Source organism: Canis aureus, chromosome 30, assembly GCF_053574225.1.
Source record: "Canis aureus isolate CA01 chromosome 30, VMU_Caureus_v.1.0, whole genome shotgun sequence".
In the NCBI taxonomy this organism is placed as follows: Eukaryota; Metazoa; Chordata; class Mammalia; order Carnivora; family Canidae; genus Canis; species Canis aureus.
Window position 1 is genome coordinate 17,195,051 of NC_135640.1, and position 20,897 is coordinate 17,215,947.

At 36.9% G+C, this 20,897-nt stretch overlaps 2 long non-coding RNA genes across 2 annotated transcripts in view; one reads left to right on the forward strand and one right to left on the reverse strand.

Annotated features, from left to right (window-relative positions):
• The window catches only part of LOC144301756 (uncharacterized), a 45,040-nt gene extending 38,626 nt beyond the window's left edge, over positions 1-6,414 (forward strand). The window contains exon 4 of the long non-coding RNA XR_013368537.1: positions 6,216-6,414. This is a non-coding gene — a long non-coding RNA (uncharacterized LOC144301756). The remainder of the gene's footprint in view (positions 1-6,215) is intronic.
• LOC144301754 (uncharacterized) overlaps positions 1-20,897 on the reverse strand; it is a 100,003-nt gene that overhangs the window by 10,496 nt on the left and 68,610 nt on the right. The window lies entirely within an intron of this gene.

Here is a 20,897-nt window from a genome sequence, read left to right on the forward strand (position 1 = left end):
TTTGGGTCTAGACAAAGAAAGAGAATGAGATAGTTATCATAAGGGTTTCAGAGACAGAATCTCAGGGTACTCTGAAAATCTTCAACTAGAGAGTATCTCCAAAAAAAGACGAGAGATGAGGGAAGCCTTCTCAGAAGACATGATTATGTGTAAATAAATAATATGGAGATTTTAGAAATTGAAATTTAAAACAGCTGAAAGCAGTATCATAAAATCATCTTTCTATGTAAATTTAGCTAATATTATCACTGAAATCTCTGTGTCTCCTAAGCATGTAGTCACAGAGGAGGAAAGACTTCAGTGCAATGCATGGGAGGAATTCATGTAAATATTTCTACTACTCCAATCTCCATGAAAAATAACTATCGATCTTCACACGGGTCAGACACCACGCTGATAACTGAAATTAGGAGAGAAGAATTTTTTCAGGGGAGGTGGGATGAGCAGTCTTGCATTACAAAACTTTGTTTGCTTGTTTGTTTTAAAATTTAGTCATTATAATGGGAAGAAGGATTCATTTTATTCTCTAAGAACCTAATAAGCCTTTTGAAATTTCCTTTCTTCCTTGCTTCTCCTTCTTTCTTCTCTCTCTTTCTGTTTTTTCTTTGGAGCAAACCTCAGACCTCTAAGAAAGAAACTTGACACAATCATTAGCCATTGCTCTTTGGTAGCCACTCTATAAGTTCGATGGCATCGCAAAGGACACATTAGTCACTCAGGCATTGGCTGACGGCTGGGGAGTGGTGAGCAGGAAGATAATTGTGGTGAGCACAGAAGGGAACCTGAGGAATGAGAACAAAGAATGGAAACCAGAGATATTAAACATCCTGTTGCCGGCACTGTTGATGCTGCCTTCTAGCCTTTCTTCTAAGATCCAAGGCTTAAAACCATAAGCAACACATTATTGCTCCCAGTATCTCTAAACTCTTTCACACCCATTCTCTACTACTCTGTCCTTACTGTATGACCAGAGACAGAAGAAAATGTATGCCTCAGACTAGAAGGAAAAGAATAATCAAGAAGAATTCCAGATGTGGTAAGAAGGGAAAATCCCATGGTCTTCAAAGCAACCTTGCTTCCCAGGTTGGAGCTGAGGAGGGAGAAAAAAGCCAGGACCACAGCAAATCTGATCATCTAACCCCTGCACTGGAGCAGAAATTCACACTTTCAGCCTGTGTTCTCGACCGTCATTGTTTATGGAACTGGGAAGGGTGCCTTTGAAAATGTAGAATGCTAAATTATACACAAGTGTTTCTAACAGCATACTTCTCTTCGAGGAACATCGGCTAAGAGATGAAACACAATTTTTTTGGAACAGACTGTAAAATTTGTGGAGAACTAAAAGAACCCAAGTTCACTTTTTTCCCCCAAAAAAGAAGCCAAGTTGACCATTTAATAATCACCAGGTTCTTTTTTTTTTTTTTAAGATTTTATTTGCTCATTCATGAGAAACACAGAGAGGAGAGAGAGAGAGAGAGAGGCAAAGACACAAGCAGAGGGAGAAGCAGGCTCCATGCAGGGAGCCCCACGTGGGACTTGATCCTGGGTCTCCAGGATCATGCCCTGGACTGAAGGCGGCACTAAACCGCTGAGCCACCCAGGCTGCCCTAATCACCAGGTTCTTTTGGTAAATATTGTCAGCTTCCAAAGATTCCAGGTGGGCCTTGGCTGGCAATCCATTCTCGCATAATCTTGTTACCTCACAGTATGTTCATGATGAAAACAGGTTGGTTGGTTTGTTTTTTTAAGATTTTATTTATCCATGAGAGACACAGAGACAGAAGCAGAGACATAAGCAGAGGGAGAAGCTCCCTGTGGGGAGCTTGATGTGGGACTTGATTCCAGGACCCCGGGATCATGACCTGAGCCAAAGGCAGACACTCAGCTACTGAGCCACCCAGGTGCCCTGGAAACAGGATATAGAATAAGTCCTATCTAACTTTTACTAATAAGCAGACACAAATCATATAGTTTTGCTTGTAAGCTAGGCCTACCAAGGCTGTGAAGCCACCCTGAGAGCAGACCAGCCGACCTTCTGGTTTGAGTCCAGGAACACTGTCCTCTCTGAAATGGTATGGCCAAATGGAGCAGTGAACCTCAGGCATTGCTTCAGAGATACTAGCTGCGGCTCGACATGCCGTGTTTTTACACTGTATTCACACTCAAGTGTTGCCATTCCCTCATCCTATCTACTCACACAACTCAAGGCCAATGCATTTTTATTATTTATGATGCTAATTAAAAACCTTCTGGTGTAGATTTTGATGATGATCTCTGAAGTTTTTCTGTTCCGACCTCTGCAGTATGAATACCTGGTGAGGGTACTTCAAATTCTAAATATGCTTTTAGAACAGTGAACATAGAAAGCATCCAAATGTCAGCTATTTGCTATTTTTCTCGTAATTACCACGCTGTCATTTTCATGTGTTACGGTATCTGACACATTCAGCTATTTCTCTACATATTTTACTTGATCACTACACTAGTGTTTTTCACACCCATTAGTGGGTTATAAAATCCATTTAACAGTTTCTACATAGCATTTGTTAAAGCCAACCAGAAGAAAATAAAAAATATTAGAACGTATCAAGTTCTGGTTCAGTCTTATAAAGGTATGAATATTGAGTTCCGATGAAAAATGAATTTTCTACTGTGGTTCATGGTCAAAAATAAAAAAGAAACAGGAATTCACACTACTACATTATATGCCTCAAAATACGGGAGAAAGGGACATTTCCTACTTATGTTGCTATTCCCACTGTTAAGCATATGTTTTAGATGCTTAGTGTCTGATTGAATGAATTCTCTTTTTTTCTGCTATGATGAATTTCACTATAAAATGGAACTAAAGATATTTAAACCTTTCGCGGAATCTGAAACAGCATATGTAAGCATTTGTAACTGATATTTGTAGAACCAAAGAGTAGAAAGTATCCTCTGCTGCTCTGGTTTGAAAAGAACTGTAATTATGTCCCTGGAACTCTTTAGAGCTCACTTTCCCCTGTATCACAAAGTTCTGCCTTTTTAAAAAATTACTTCTTTAGATGAAATACATTCCTAGGCCCCTCATTTTGGTTTCCCATTGTTGCTATAACCAACCAACCACAAATGTAATGTCTTAAAGCAAAGCAAATTTAGTATTTTACAGTTGTGTAGAATAGACACTTGGCATGAGTACACTGGGCTAAAGGCAAGGTGTCCACAGGGCTGCTTTATTTGAGGCTCTAGAGGAGAATCTGTTTCCTTGTCTTTTCCAGCATTTTTTGGCTCATGGCTCTTTTCTCCATCTTCAAAGCCAACAGTGAAGCTTTCTGACCCTAGCTTTGATGGTCACATCTACTTCTTTGACTTTGACTCTCCTACTTTCCTCTTTCATTTATAACAACCCTTGTTATTACACTGGGCCCACGCAGATAGTCCAGGGTCATCTCCCCATCTGAACATCTTTATTTAGTTATCTCTGAATATTTCCTTTTGCCATTTAATATTTACAGGTTTCAAGAATAAAACTTGGGCATTCAGTGCAGGGGTGGGGGTGGGTGAGGGTATTATTCTGATTACCACACCTATCAATTCTATCATCTAAGAACTGGTCCACAGGATGACCACTGGCAAAGCATTTTTTTTTTAAGATTTTATTTATTTATTCTTTTTTTTTAAATTATTCATGATAGACACACACAGAGAGAGAGAGAGAGAGAGAGAGAGGCAGAGACACAGGCAGAGGGAGAAACAGGTTCCATGCAGGGAGGCCCTGGGCTGGAGGCGGTGCTAAACCACTGAGCCACCTGGGCTGCCCTGGCAAAACATTTTGAGTAATTTTTATTCTATTTGATTATAGGCATCACTATTCAGGAAACTTCCTCTAAATCTGTTTTCCGATTTCACACGACTTTGGGGACAAGGGCTAATACAGTACACCTTACATCTATGATTTTAGTATCTTTGGTTTTGAAAATTTGCTGAAACTTATGTAATAATTCTTATTTTTGTGTTGAAAATTTCACTATTGCTAACTTTTAACACCTGTATTGTTTAGGTGATAACCAAAAATGATAGAATTAGAGAAATGTGAGTATAATGCCCAAAATTCTAAGCAAGTGAAGGATGGTTTGAGAGTTTATAAAGATGCATATCTGAATAACTCTGGGGACAGAATATGCTGTCCACAACAAAAAGTCATTGCAGTGTTTCCTGAACAATTGAGGAAAATGATTCATAAGAGCTGCTATCTGTTGGCAGAACATTCTAACCCTGTCTGCTTTGGTTTGTTTTTGGAAGCCAACACTTAACACTCATTTTTGGTGACCAGCGTTTTCATTTTTTTTCCCTCCACCTCCCTATTTTCTATAAGGATTTTGTCTCACCAATGAGATTTTTGCCACTCCTGGGATTTATCAGCAACACAGATCCTTGGCCAGGAATTATGTTCCTTTACTTTAAAATGTTTATGGATACTCTTAAAGTAAAATGTGTTCTGCAGAGTAAAATTCAAAAGCAAACATCTATCACATGAGTAGGTATTTCTCATTACCTCGAAGATGTTAAATTGCTCGTATAAATTAGTTTCCCATCGTCTTTTCCAGTCTCATCTTAATTCTCCATGGTTTTAATAGCAGGGTGCACTTGCTCATTTCACGTGGTTTATTGCTTTCCCTAAAAATAATTTTAATAGCTCAAGTAGGCTTGTAAATTTGATTCTCTCTAATAGTTTCATTTATAAGTGGTCACATTTTCTCTTTGAAGCACAATTTAGTATATCTATGGCAAATCAGGCTAGGTTTGGTTTTCAAATTGTGCATCTATCTCAATTTGAAACTACTATTGTTCCTATTCAATATTAGATGAGACAGATGGAGCAGAACATACCTTAACAGTAAATGTGTCTTAGAATGTTTATACTAATGGTTCATTGAAATTTGTTTGAGTCAAAAGGATTAGGTTGTAAAGCAAGCAGAGCCCTTCTGCTAGCATCTGGAAGAAATCAACTATGAACTTGGAAATAAAACCCAGGTTTGAATCTGACTTTATTACTTTTAGCTGTGTTTTGGGGTAAGTTATTTGTACTCTGTGAACCTCAGTTTTCTCATCTGTGTAAACCAGAAAGTACTTATCTTGCAAGAATGGCATGAGAACTCCACAAGATGTAGATAATGTTTAGCATAGGATCCACAGTAAGCATCTAATCAACAGTGTAGCTGCTATTATCTTGAATGTTTTACTTTGGCTTTAAAAAAATTCCAAGTATTCATAAAAGATTTTACTTGATATGTGCTATAAACAGTTCTCGATGTCCACAAAGAATATACAATATAGCAAATAGCTCAATATCACAGAAAATGTTAAATTTAAAATTCAGACTATGAAAATTAAATCAACATAATATTTAATTTATTACATTGGCAAGAATTAATATTCTTTTTTTTTTCAAATTTATTTATGATAGTCACACGGAGAGAGAGAGAGAGGCAGAGACATAGGCAGAGGGAGAAGCAGGCTCCATGCACCGGGAGCCCGACGTGGGATTCGATCCCAGTTCTCCAGGATCGCGCCCTGGTCCAAAGGCAGGCGCTAAACCGCTGCGCCACCCAGGGATCCCACATTGGCAAGAATTATTTCAACAGAACTTTTTTATGAATAACCTGGCATAGCAAATAACTGTGTGTGAGGGGTGGTGGATTTTTTTTTTCTATAAAGGTGCTAAAACAACTAATAATCTGTATATAAAAGAACACAAAGGAAAAACTGGTCCTCAGCCTGACACCATATTAAACTACCAATTCCAGATCAGCAAAAGACTTACTTGTGAATGAAAAACTATGAGGCAACCCAAATTACAAAATAAATATACACCAATGTATACATAAATAGAGATAAATGATTTCATAAGTAAATAAATTGGGAAGAAAAGACAAATTTTCCTTATGGAAGAATTCCATTTAAGGAAATAGTCCTCCCTTGAGGGGATAGAGGTTAATCACCACCACTACTCCACTTTGTGCGCAGGCTGGATTAGACTTGTTTCTAAGGAATAGAGTATGAAAAGAGTGAAATAGTATAGTAACCTTGCGGAGGAGAAATCTGGCAGGCATACTAAAGGCTAACCTCCCCAGTAATGTCTTTTGGATATCATATAACTCTTGCTATCTGGGATGAGAAGGGCATTTTACCTATGTGCTATTTTTCTTTCTCTCTCTTTTTTTTTTTTTTTTCAGAAAACCCTTAACCCCACTCTAATCATGAGGAAAACATCTGAAAAAGATTCAAAAACATTTTACAGCATAACTAACTGGCCAAGGTCAAGAAATTCAAGGAAAGACTAAAAAAGTATCACAGATTAACAGAAAGTGAAGAGAAATGACAGAGAGGTGCTTTCTCACTCAGATTGGATCCTAAAACAGAAACAGAAAAAAAAAAAAAAACTGGTAAAATGCAAATAAAGTCTGGAGTTCGATTAATAGTAATGGGCTAATGTTGGTTTCTTACCTTCAACAAATATACAATTATAATGTAAGATGTTAACAAAGGGTGGAACTGAAGAAGGGATATATATATGGGGATTCTCTGCACTGCTGTTGAAAACTTTCTGTAAACATAAAGTTATTCCAAAATAAAAATACCCACCATTTGTTTCAACGTGAATGGAACTGGAGGGTATTATGCTGAGTGAGTAAGTCAATCGGAGAAGGACAAACAGTGTATGTTCTCATTCATTTGGGGAATATAAATAATAGTGAAAGGGAATATAAGGGAAGAGAGAAGAAATGAGTGGGAAATATCAGAAAGGGAGACAGAACATAAAGACTCCTAACTCTGGGAAACGAACTAGGGGTGGTGGAAGGGGAGGAAGGCGGGGGGTAGGGGTGAATGGGTGACGGGCACTGAGGGGGGCACTTGACGGGATGAGCACTGGGTGTTATTCTGTATGTTGGTAAATTGAACACCAATAAAAAATAAATTTATTATAAGAAAAAAAATAAAACACAAATTATTAAAAAAACAAAATAAAAAGTGTATTAAAGAAAGACTGCAAGAGTTAGAAAAAAAATCAAAAATATTTTTATATTCTTAAGATATAGAGGATTTCTTAATCAAGAAAAAAAGTGCAGGAAAATATTGATAAATTTGACTACCTTAAATTCTGGAGTGTCTGTTCATCCAAAGATGCTGCAGAGAGTAAAAAGTCACAAAGAGCGAGAAAATATATTTACAAATACATTTCGATGCAATGCAAATTGAAAAAGGCAGGCAATTTTGTAGCAACAGGAGGAAGATACTTAACTAGTCACTTCCCAGAAAAAGAAATCCTAAAGATCAATGAATATATAAAGGATCTTCAACCTCATTACTAATCAAGAAAAATCCACAGTGGGATAGCATTTTATGTTTGCTTGATTAGAAATCTTAAAGACATGAGAATATCAAGTGTTAACAAGGACATGGAACACCAAAACATTTATACACTGCAGGTGGGAGTGTAAGGCTACATTGTCACTCTGGAGACAATCCTACACTATCTAGAGTCCAAGATGTGTCTATCTTACGTATGGCAAAGCAATTGCACTCCTACGTTTACACCCTGGATAAACTATTCTATATATGGACAAAGAAACATGTACCAAGATACTCTCAGAAGCTCTGTAACAGCAAAAAAAAAAAAAAAAAAAAAAGGAAAAAAGAAGGGGGAAAAGAAAAAAACTAGCAGCAACCTGAAAATCCATCACAACACAATCCATCCAACAATGAAAATAAAAGGACAGTAACAAGGAGCAACAAGGATACGTTTCAAGTACATAAGTTGGAGGGAAATGAGGAAGCTGCAGATGGATGCATAGAGCACGATCTAATTACCTGAAATTTTAAAATGTAGAACTAAACAATTTAGGGTTTAGGATTACAAGCCTGTGGGAAAGCTATAAAGAAAATCATGACCACTACACATAATTCTCACAATTAATATCTTCATGTAGGTAAGCATGTAAAGAATATTTAAAACAAGGCAATGTTCTTCATTTTCAATGGGATGGTGGGCTCCTGGGGGTGTTTGTGTTATTGTAATCTGTACTATTATCTATAGTATAAATGTAGACACCTGGCATAGGTACACTTGGCTAAAGGCAAGGTGTCCACAATAATACAAAGAAATTGAAAAAAATAAGAGAAAGGAAGAAAAAGAGAAGAGAAGGAGGGAGGATGTGGGTTGTCACCTCCACTAGCAACCATACCCAAGAAGCATGTCTACTCCAACACAGAAAGGGATTCCCAAGTTTAGAACTAAGTGTGTCAGTTTGGTAGATTTCACTGGCTCTTTTCATTGTTATCCCATATCAGATCTCCATTTAAATTAGCTGGGTCCAAGGTACATTATTTACTCCCTCAGGTTCAGCCTTTTGTGACACATTCGGTTCCAGGCCTGGCCCCAAGCTGGCTCTGGCAGTATGTTAGTTCTCCATCTTCCTCTTCTTATTGTCACAACAGATTGAAAATCTCTCTGTCTCTAAATGTACTCTATCCCAGGACACAACTTTTATTATTGCTCTCATTGCTCACACACCTGGGCTCATCGATGCTGTAATAAGCCATCCTTCCTGAAAACTCATTCCCCAGAGCCTGGGCTGCCTTTTCCTCCCTCCTAGGACTTCCTTCCTCTTCACGTTGTTCAAAGCCATTACACAGGGGTGATGGAATATTTCTAATGCAAACCTGGCCGACCATGGCCACAAACACCTCTTATCTCTTCCTGGTCAAGGCAACTGTCAGGAATCCTCAGAAAGTGGCCTGAGAGACATGCAGATTTTTAAAAGACATGCTCCATATTAGGTTTGAGAGTTTCAGTCTTATTCACTGAAGATGCCAGAAGAAAAATGTGGAGCAAGTGTGGAAGTTAGGGAGACTCATGGACTAGTCCAGATTGAGAGGATGGTCTGAACCAGGCAGTGGATATGACAGACATGGAAATAGGAAGGAGGGGACAAATTTGAGGGAGATTTGCCCAGAGCCTTGGGCATTAGTCAATAAAAAGCAATCTAGAGATCCCTGGGTGGCTTGGCGGTTTAGCACCTGCCTTTAGCCCAGGGAGTGATCCTGGAGTCCCTGGATCGAGTCCCGCATCAGGCTCCCTGTATGGAGCCTGCTTCTCCCTCTGCCTGTGTCTCTGCCTCTCTCTCTTTGTGTCTCTCATGAATAAATAAATAAATAAAATCTTTTTTTTAAAAAAAGCAGTCTAAAAGGACTGATGTGAAGGTGAGCCACCATCTTCATGAAACAACAGTGGATGGATAGATTTAGGATTTTAAAGTCTAAACCTGCTGCTACAATGAGGCAAGCAGAAACTGAGTGTGTGTGAAAGCTATAGATTATTGGAGAAAAATGATTAATAGAGCACCAGGCTCTACTATTGCCAGCAGGAAGCAATGCAGAGAACATTGCTTGTAACCTAGTAAAACCTTAAGAAGCCAATGACTATCTTGTTCATGGCTTGCTATAATTATTAGTGTTTACATGGATTGAACAAATTTTCGTATTGTACATGGATTTAACCTGTCTTCTTGACAATCCTCAACTACTCACATGTATCCTTCTTATTCCATAGTAAAAGTAAACTGTACTGGAAAGTACAAACATGGTTCATAATATTCTCTCGGCTCAACAGTTTATTTGTTTACTATTTACAAGGGTTTTCTGAAATGACAAAAAAATCCTTTGAGAAAATGTTATAAATGTAATTATATAAATGATGATAAAAGATCTGGAGAAAGGAAGAAAAAGTGGAGAAAAAGAGCATAATCAACATCTCATGCCATAGACAGTTTTTAAAACTAAACAAGAATTCTCTGGCAATAAAAAGAATAGTTCAGCCACACTATTATCATCAAAGAGACGAAGGCAGTATTTAAAACAGAGAAGAGAAATCCCCTTGTGGCTCAGCGGTTGAGCCGCCTGCCTTTGGCCCAGGGCATGATCCTGGAGACTCGGGATTGAGTCCCCATCAGGCTCCCTGCATGGAGCCTGCTTCTCCCTCTGCCTGTGTCTCGGCCTCTCTCTCTCTGTGTTTCTCATGAATAAATAAATAATATCTTTTAAAAAAAATAAAATAAAACAGAGAAGAAAGAAATCAGATAAGTTTATTTTTTGACTTCATGTTTATCATAAAAAATAGCCCCTTAATTTGAGGTACATATTTTCTTTCCCATGTAATAAATATATTTTTATAACATAATTTGTCACATTTTATGGCAAAGGTAAAACATGCAAAAGTATACTATTGTGTCAATGATAACTCTATAAGAAAACTACAAGTGGAAAAGAAGTACCCAAATATCTATTAAGTAGAATTAAGTGGTTTTTTTCCCCCTCAAACATGTAAATGTTTATGTGTTGCATCATTCCAGGGTAAATTAGCCCAAAATGTGGATTCCCTCAACAAAAGTTATTTCTTTGAGGCCTATTTATCTCTTGTGTCCACACTGGTACAGTGTGCCCGTATGCATCTTTTATTATTGCCCTTATTACATAGTATGATTTTTTTTTAGTTTGATTTAGCCCTTAGAATATTAATGCATTGAAGATAGAAATTGCCATTATTGGGATCCCTGGGTGGCTCAGTGGTTGGGCGTCTGCCTTTGGCCCAGGGCATGATCCTGGAGTCCCAGTATGGAGTTCCTCATCGGGCTCCCTGGGAGGAGTCTGCTTCTCCCTCTGCCTGTGTCTCTGCCTCTCTTTCTCTGTGTATCTCATGAATAAATAAATAAAACCTTTTTTAAAAAAAATAAATTGCCATTATTATATGGATGAGTATTTTTGCACAGTGCATGACACTTGGTAGTTTCTCATTAAATATATAATGAATTGATTTACACATATATAATGTCTTTTCCCAGGATATTCTAATTTCCCTAAAAATTGTTAAGTCTAATTATAAAGCTCGAGAAGTAATACACACTTTCTTTATAAATGCCTGCTTAAAATCTGTAATAATATATAAGTTGAGAACTTTGTAGAAGTTCTATAGCGAAAACTTTGATTCATCCTTCTAAAATACCAGTAAATTCTGTATACCAAAGAAAACCTCTAAGTACCTTTTCTTCTTGAAATATAATACAATTAAATGGCTTTCTTACACTTTGGAGAGGGACTATCTCATCCAGAAATATAATAGAAAATCATGAATTTTAACATTTTCATAAACTGTAGCATATAGGAGTGTGAATCTTCTCTTTTCTCAGGCAGGCATAGTCTGCTCTGTGGGTTGCTAAGATACATAAACTTAAAAGTACAGAAATGTGATTTAGCTCTTTAAAAATAGGCTAGGCAGCTTTCTTATTTCTGGCAAAATTAGTCTCTAGAGAATATATACAATCTCAGTACAATCATTTATTTTAGTTACTTTCTGGATTGCTGAATTAAATTGTGGTTTGTGAAGATTTTAATCTTAAGGTTTAATGTTGAGATCAGCGAAATTATTTGCAAGCATTAACTAAAAGCCTCTGTCTTTGGCTTCCTACCCTCCCACCCTTTATTTTGGCAATCAGTAGAGAACAAGCCAGATCCATTTCAGTGAAAAGCCACTGATTTCTCTTTCCAAAGTAGCTAACTCGTGTGCTCTTCCATTTCTTCTTTTCACAGAGAAAGGAAGGTTACACCACAAGACCAAACCCCTTTATTCTGAGGTAAAGTGGTAGCAAAAGTGGGTGGGGATACCATTCTGAATTCTTAGATTATGACAAATCTTTGGCAAACAGATCTTTCCTGGTTGACCCAGATAATAAGCCTTATGGATATCCTAAAAAGTTCAAATTATTTCTGCTGCAGAGCCTGACCTCAGAACCCATGACTTGTTTTCTGTTGTCAGTATTTTCAAGCTGACTGGCACACTGGTCATGTCCCTGGCCACTAGCCTCACAATCTGTTCATGATAAGAAACAAGCACAAAGTTGACTTCTTACAGGATATTAGCCTAAGTAGAAGGTATGCAAGGAATATATAAAACTTGAATCTACGAACATTTGAAAGCAAAACATATAGAATAAATGTAAGTAAATATACGTATAGTGAGTGGAAGCTCTCTGGACTTACAGATGGTAGCTGCAGACCAAAAATATGCACTATGAAGAAAAAAATCTCTACCATGTACTCTCTCATATCCTTAAATTGGTTTCTATTTTGAGTCCTCTCATTATTTCACCTTCCCTTTGTTTCCTCTTATGTCACTGCTTCTCTGAATTTTTTGTAGAGTTTTATTTCTTTTTTCGTTTCTCTTTTTATATAGCATTTCTTCTTTTACCTGCTGCAGAATCCCTTTTTTTTTTTTTTTTTTTTGCCTCTTCCCTCCTTACTGCACACTTAGTTAAGTGGAAAGTGTTCACTATCATATTTCAGTCGAGCCTATACGTGAGTTTACATATTTATCTCAGACTCATACCTTTCTCCTTTGTGCTTTCAAATCACATCTCTACAGCTGAGTTTTCAAAAGTAATATTCATAAAACCAAACTCATTCTTCAGTATTCCGTATTCGTTCCTCCTCTGTTCCTTACCTATGATCCTTATGATTCAGCTATTGATATGGTCAAGTGTCTGATAGTAGAGACTTCTAGTAATATTTCCTAATCCAGTGCAAACCCTCCCCATATAGACCCTCTCTTTCTTCGTCATGTATTTATTTACCAATTCACTTATTTTACTGTGTAAATAAGGTATAAAATGCAAAACATACAAGCTCCCTAATTCCTCTCCTCACAGTGATTATGAACAGTTACTGAACTGTTATTTTTTTTAAAGATTTCATTTATTTAAGAAAAGATTTCATTTATTTATTCATGAGAGATGCAGAGAGAGAGAGAGAGAGAGGCAGAGAGAGAAGCAAGCTCCATGCAGGGAGCCCACGTGGGACTCGATCCCTGGTCTCCAGGATCACGCCCTGGGCTGAAGGCGGCGCTAAACCGCTGGGCCACCCAGGCTGCCCCAGTTACTGAACTGTTATATCTCTTTCCAAGATGGCCTTTTTCTCTATAAGCATATATGTACCTATATCTTTGTGTGCATACACATGTGTCTGAACATACACACACACACACACACACACACACACACACACACACATACAAGGACAACATATTGGTCTTCACCTTTCTTTTTTTTTATTTATTTAACAGTATACTTTGGAAAATATTCCATATAATTCAAAGTGGTTCCTCATTAAAAAAAAAAACTGTTGCAAGTTATTCCATTAAATGTAGTGTGTACAGCATTCCATTAAGTGGAAAAAACAAAATGGATTATCACAGTAGTTCAAAGAGTAGAGAAGAGAAATGGAAATATGCTATTATAAATTTTTCATACTACCTGTAAAGTGGTATAATATCACTTTAAAGTAGATTATGATATGTTAGAGATTTATGCTATAAACACTAAAGTAACCACAAAGATGGTATATTTTCTTTTTTTAAATTTTATTAAAGACTTTATTTGAGATAGGGAGAGAGAGAGAGAGAGAGAGAGAGCAGGAGGAAGAGGGAGAGAGAATCTGAAGTAGACTCTGTGCTGAGCTCAGAGCCCAAGGTGGGGCTTGATCTCACGACATGGGAGCATAAACTGTGCCAAAACCAAGAATTGGACACTTAACCAACTGGGACATCCCGGTGACCCAAAGGTGGTATCTTTTCAACGAGGCTTCATAGAAAACTACTAACAACACTGCATAAAGACCAAATCAGTTGATACAAACAAAAGAAAAAGTATGTTCACCTGGCTCTGCAACAAAATAAAAGCAATTACCCATCGCAGGAAAAAATGCAAATATTAAAGCAGAGACCCCTGAACATTTGTGGATAGGAGCTCCTCAAGACAAATGGAGACTTTCCATTTAAAAGAGCAGACACTGCCTTAGTTCCTTTCTCTTTTCTAAAACCCACTTTTAAAAAAAAATAAAAATAAATAAAAAATAAATAAAATAAAATAAAACCCACTTTTGATTTCTTGCTATCTTCTTTTACTCAGAAAATTTCCCTTCCTCTAGTCACCCTACCTCAGTCATAGATACTAAATTGCAGGGCTAACTGCTTTCACTTTTCATTTGAAGTAGACATTACCCTTTCTGTGTTTTTATTTTCATTAAGTAAAGATTGGTTTAAAAACAGAAAAACAAGAAAGAAACAATGTCTGCCGATTTAAAACATCAAGTGCCTATTTGTCCTTCAGGAATTTCTCCAAAAACACAAAAATTCAAAGGCCTCCACTGGAGATATTTGCAGTAACTCAGAGCCACTCTGCTTCATGTTTTTTGGTTTTCTTGCCTTCAGGGTATGTGTTTGAAAAATTTTATTATCTTTAAATATATATGACAGTCTAATCATGAAGGTACAAAGAAGAGAAAGAAATAGTTGACTCTGTGAGTTATAAAATTAAAACTGTTCTTCCTTTTCCTCATGTCATCAATACATCTTTCCCATATTCCACTAGGCAAAATAAGTATTGCCAAAGTCAGTTCCAAAAATCCAAATATAAAACTTCAAAACTGTTAAAGAAATAAAATATGCTCTGCTCTTGGAGTGAGAATCTCAGGACACACAGGCCAGGACCTATCTGGGTTGGTGCAGTCCTACCTTTTCTTGGTATTTCAGGAATAAACAAATGATTTCTTCGACATGTTTTTCACAGTAATATATTTAACAATTATTTTTGTTCCAGTGGGTTAGATTTCTCAAACGTCTGGATTATTGAAAGATTCTTGAATATGTCACTTACTTTTCTATTCCAAGTTCCTTTGGGCTTTCTCACCAAAGGTCACTTTGTCAGCCACCCCCAAGTGATGACTTCTTATGTTTCTGAGACCTGATGCTGCCCTGGGATGCCCATAACACAGCTGTCACCACCATCTGCAGATTTTCATTATCTCTGGAAAATATTTTTCTCTTATCCACGTGATATTATGGCCTTTTCTATGTACTCCAGTGGTATAAAATATTCTTTCCCCATCAGCATTCTAACCTGGTCATCTGGCAGTGACTCACCCCCATAGTGTCCTGTAAAATGATTGGTGATCCAACTTTGATTTACTCTTTATCACAGATTTCATCTGCTAAGGACTTGGGCAACTGTCCAAGGGAGAATAGCTCACAAGTCAAATACAATATCACCACATTGTCATGCATCCATTATGAAAATAAATATTTGACCTATTTGTTTTTCCTTCTATCAAGTGTCTTTGGGTAAAGTTAACCTTCCCATAATTGACATGTAAATAAATAATCTACATTTAGGATCATCTCCATTAATGTGTATGTGTTTGTATCTCAGAATACATTACTTGTTCCCTTCACTGTGGCATTGATGGCATTGACTAATGGCAGATTATTATTTCTTTGTGCCTACTTGCAACCAATGTCTCCATCAAGGCAGAGGATCGGCTGGTATTTTTAAGTACTTCCTCTATGCTGGCACTGTGCAAAACACAGCACGTACTTAGCTCTCACCACACCCACTTAATAGAAGTATGTACTATTATGGTCCCATTATAGAGATGCAGAAATGGAAGCACACGGAGGCTAAATAATTTGTCCACACAGCAGTAAGTGGCGGACCCAAGATGAAAACCCAAGCAGCACAGCTCCAGGTCTTACACTATCAACTAGTGCTAACTGCTTATCATTGTAACACATAGGCCAATGGTTTCTTAACCTAAACCAAATCAATGGACGTTTAGGTTGATTCTGATCTTTTGCTTTTATGAACAACGTTATAATGAATACTTTTGTACATAACATCATTTTGCACAAGAGTTTATAGAATAAATCTTTTCTTTTTTAGAGAGAGAAAGAGAGAAAAAGTGCACGAACAGAGGGTGGGAAAGGTGTGGCAGAGGGAGAGGGAGAGAAAGAACCCCAGGGAGGCTCCACATTCAGCAAGGAGCCTGATGCAGGGCTCGGTCTCGTGATGCTGAAATCATGACCTGAGCCAAAATCAAGACTTGGACACTCAACTGACTGACCCACCCAGGTGATTCCAGAATCTTGAAGTAGAATTTTTTTAAATCAAGGAGTATGTACATTGTACATTTTGGAAGGTACTGCTAAAATATTCCCCATAAGCAATGTAGTAAGAATTGATATTTCCTAGACCCATTTATTAGTGTACAGCAATGTATTTTACAAGTTTTAAATTATTTTTGGAGTGTATCTACATGTTTTTTGCTTTTCTTCTCTGTCAGGTTTCCTCCTACACTAAATTGATGCAATTATCCAAGGACTTGGACCACAAAGCGTTTTATTCAAAACATTCGAAATCTAGGCAAAAGTATGCTTTCGATATTTCTGAAGGATAGGGAAAGAGTTATATAAAATTATCTGGATAATTGGATCTGTCTCCCTGTTTTAACTGGTATGACTAAATTTATAGATGTTAAATAAAGGATGACTATATCATTAGGTTTTCTGGAAATCAGATATTAACTAGACATGAGACAACCTCAGTTTTTCTATGTATAAATTGTGGAACACCTGAAATGCATGCAAAGCAAACTAATCACAAATAATTTATGAAAATAAACCTTACAAACAGGAAAATTAAAATGGAAAATTTGTCTCAAAAGAAATAATTAGCAATTAAGGACTTTTGAAGATTTTTTAAGGCAAATTTTCCATCTTGCAAATTTAAATCTAAGTAGAAAAATTCTCATACCTTGATTTTTTTCCAAATGTTAAATGAAAAATTAATTGACCCTAGTGCCGGCATGGAAAGAAAACTAGATAATTTATGAAAAGTGATAATAATGTTTAAAGAGATATTACCTATTTACCTTAAATCCTACAAATGCAAGTTTTAATTCTTTTTGGGTTTCAAAATACATTTTTAAATAATTTATTTTGCATTATAATGACATATTTAGCATGATTTTCAATTGAATGATGGGTAATAATCCATCATTTTCTCATGTTAGCTCACTTAAGACCCACAACAGCCAGGGGAGATAGGAATTTTCGTCTCCCTGTTACAGATAAAACTTGAATGCAAAAAGGCGAAGTGACCCACAGACATGCATAGGCAAAGGTAGCCTTGCCATATCTCAAATTCCATAAGGCTGGGACAGCAGATCTAGTTATGATTAACAAGAAGCTCTTCTGTCTGAATGTCAGCTGATCCAGCAGTGTCTATTTAGATACTTTGACCCCTGATTTTGAATGTTGTTTTTTTTTTTTAATTCCTGCTATTTTGGTTTTAATTGTACAAAATAAACTGGAGGGGATACATTATTTTTTAGGGGTAAATGACTTAACCCTTTGCACTGCCAAGATCTCCAGGTAAACACAGATATCAGGGTATTATCAGTAGCTTTACCAAGACTCCTTTAATATGTTTTCATTATTAGTATTAGAAAGATGGACAACTTATTATTAAAAACTAATATTGTAACTTTTGGAAGTCAGAAGTTCAAATGCCTTCAAGAGTCCCACAATTCTAGGGGTAGGCTGTAATGAGATTATGGAGATTAAGGGCCCCTGGATGGCTCAGTGGGTTAAGCGTCTGCCTTTGGCTCAGGTCATGCCCAGGGTCCTGGGATCAAGTCCCACTTTGGGCTCCCTATTCAGTGAGGAGCGCCTCCTTCTCCCTCTCCCTCTGCCTGCCACTCCCCCTGCTTGTGCTCTCTTGGTCTCTCCACCTGTCCTTCGCCCCCCCCCCCCCATCAAATAAATAAATAAAATCTAAAAAAAAAAAAAAAGCTATGGAAAATAGTAGGTCCAGAGGCATATGGAAGAGGCATGCTTTTATAAAAATGCCCAACTTCCAAAATGCAGACTGGGCCTATGGTTTTAGTGTCAGCGCCTTGGCTATTTTACTATAATTGATCCTGAACAGTCATCCCAGAAATATAACAACAACAATAGAAAGATTATTTAAAAAAAAAAGAATGATTATTTAAATTGGATTCCAAAAGAATAAACTGGTTGTTAATCATTACACCTAGCAGGATAAAGAATATTATAAACATGTATTTCTTTTTTTTTTAAACATGTATTTCTTTTCAGCCTTGCTTAGAAAGAAAATACTAATTTAAAAAGAAACTATATACATATTAAGGCAGAATAGGCTAAAAGCCTTCCCTACACAAATTTTAAATTTAAATACACTGTTACTTAGATCTAACAACACAAGCCCAATTCTAGATCTCAAAAGAGATGTAAGCTAAAAATAAGAGAAGAATGTGATGTTGCCCACAATCTTTGTCACATTCCTCAGTTTGTTACCATCTCTTCTCATTGGGGGACTTCACAGTGCTTTAAGACTTTGTGATGACCATGGCTCTGAAGGTGGCTTCTCTCCTCTAAATCTCTGATCTCTTTTTTGCAGTACCTTCCCAAAGGGAGAATGAAGTTATACAGGACATGATAGAAGAAACTAAGCCCACTTTAAAAACAGAAAACAAAAAACCCTATGCTGTATTGTTGTGTATTTGATATTAGGTTGTCTAATATTCTATGCTTCCTAACTGAAGGAATGCTGAATAAACTGATATTTTAGATGCGTCCAAAAACTGTTTTCAGGTTCTAGCTAAAAATCCAATTCACTTGCACTTAAAACCTCTCACAGAAGAAATCCATAGACCCCTATTCAGGATCAAGACTAAAGAATCTCCTGTCTTTACCATATCCACACACAAAGTCCTTATCTTTCCCCATTAAAACCTTTCCTTCATCTTAACTTTTTTATGAGTTCTTTAAGGTGTAATTTTAGCAATCATCCATGACGTAGGTTGTGATTATCCTGATTATAAGATCTCTCTTTCTTTCTCCTGAAACTCTCTAGCATTTATCTGCAATGTTCAGATACCTCATTTATTTATAGTTATTTGTATATATTTACCGTCTCCAATGACACCATGGGCTCCAAAGGACAAGGGCAGTGTTGCATTCCTTAATTGTATTTTATTAAGGAGATGAACAAAAGTATAGTTAAGGTAAGTTTCTGGCTGTCAAGGAATTGGTAGCCCTGCTTCCTAGAGTCCCACAAAGCATCTTACATATAATAAGTGCTCAGTCAAATTTTTGAATTTTTTTAATGGACTCCCAAGCCCATAATGATAGCCAGGAAAGAAATGCAAACAACAAAGTTTGTTTTTTGGGTTTTTTGGGGTTTTTTGTTTGTTTGTTTTTGCTTTTCTGGGACATCACATGAAGATGCCAATTTTTTAGAATAGCATAAAAATTACTGTATGAAAAAGAAAAAATACAGTGCATTAATACTTCAAGTTGCATAAATGTGTTTTGGGAGGGGGAAGGGAACCATAAGAGTAATAACATTGAAGTTTCTATTTTCTCGATCTGTCCTTTAGCTTTAAAATATTTCAACAATTAGCAAGAATAAATGTTAACATTATTTAGGTTTAGAAAAATATTTCATATAAACTAAAATAGGCACTTATCAGAAAAATATATTACACATTGATGTTCATGCTTTCTCACTGTTTAAAGGAAAAAACTATAAATGGTCACATGGAAAGTTAGAATTGCAATAAGTCAGGTTCTATTTCTTCATATTTATAATGTACTACATCAGTTATTTTGATCCACTGTTTAAATACAGGAATTGCACAGAAATTAAAGAAAGGCACTGCAGCCAGAGAAAATCCCAGTGAGACTGAATTGTTGCAAATAGACAAGTAGAATGACACCTTGGGCCTGAGTCCATCCCTCTGCCTACCTGTGTAAGGGGAGGCTAGTAATCTCCCAAAGGTACTTCCTTTTTTTTTTTTTTTAATTTTATTTTTATTGTTTTATCTACGATAGGCACACAGTAAAAGAGAGAGAGAGGCAGAGACACAGGCAGAGGGAGAAGCAGGCTCCATGCAGGAAGCCCGACGTGGGACTTGATCCCCCAAAGGTACATCCATATAGAATATAATGTTCATTAAGGGGTAAGTAACTTAAAAAACAAATGTGCCAACTTGAAGCTTGCATACCTGTTGTTAAAACTGAATAGTTGCCACAGCAATTGTTTAGAATTTAGACCAACAAGAGATCTCTTTTTGGTAGTATTTTATTACTGATGTTTTGAGATGCTGATGCCTGGTGATAATAAGAAGCAGACTGACTTTAGCCAGTGTTCTTATTTTTTATTATTTTTATGTTTTTGGAGATCCAAAAACACAGTGCAACCCTTGCTTCCAGGTCTATGCTTATTATTCTACTGCCTGAAAGCTGCTATCCTTTTTTTTTTTCTTTTTAAAGATTTTATTTATTCATGAGAGACACGGTGTGAGGAGCAGTCAGAGACACAGGCAGAGGGAGAAGCAGGCTCCATGCAGGGAGCCCAATGTGGGATTCGATCCCAGGACCCTGGGATCAAGCCCCAAGCCAAAGGCAGACACTCAACCGCTGAGCTACCCAGGCAACCCTTGAAAGCTGCTATCCTTAACTGAGATAATGAATGTGAAAATATCTAGCACCAGGCCCCAACAGATTATTTTACGGTGGTGATAACAGTAGTGAGTGTTAATCATGCCAATGGGCAGAGTTTATCCTTTGCAAAAAAAGTTGAGGCTTCTTTTTAAACCACATTCAAGTTTGCCATGTCAGAATAAGATTTTTGTTTGGACTATTACTGCAAATAGATCTTGGCCATTCTCCCAATGACACTATGGATTTTTTTTTCTTTTAATGGTCGCATGCATGTAAGTTTGTAGCTGTCAAAATTAACTAGATAAAGAAAAGACTTCCCTTCTCACTTTTTACTCGTCGTAATATCAATACAATGAAGATATAGGAGTGTGGTTCCAGAATAGAGTTTATGAGTGAGCTCCTCAGTCAAAGCTGTTGTTTCCTTTCCCCAGTTTCATGAGTTTTGAGCAGCGTGACCTTGGACAAATTTCTTAACATCTTAAAACCTCAGTAGAATGGTTATTAG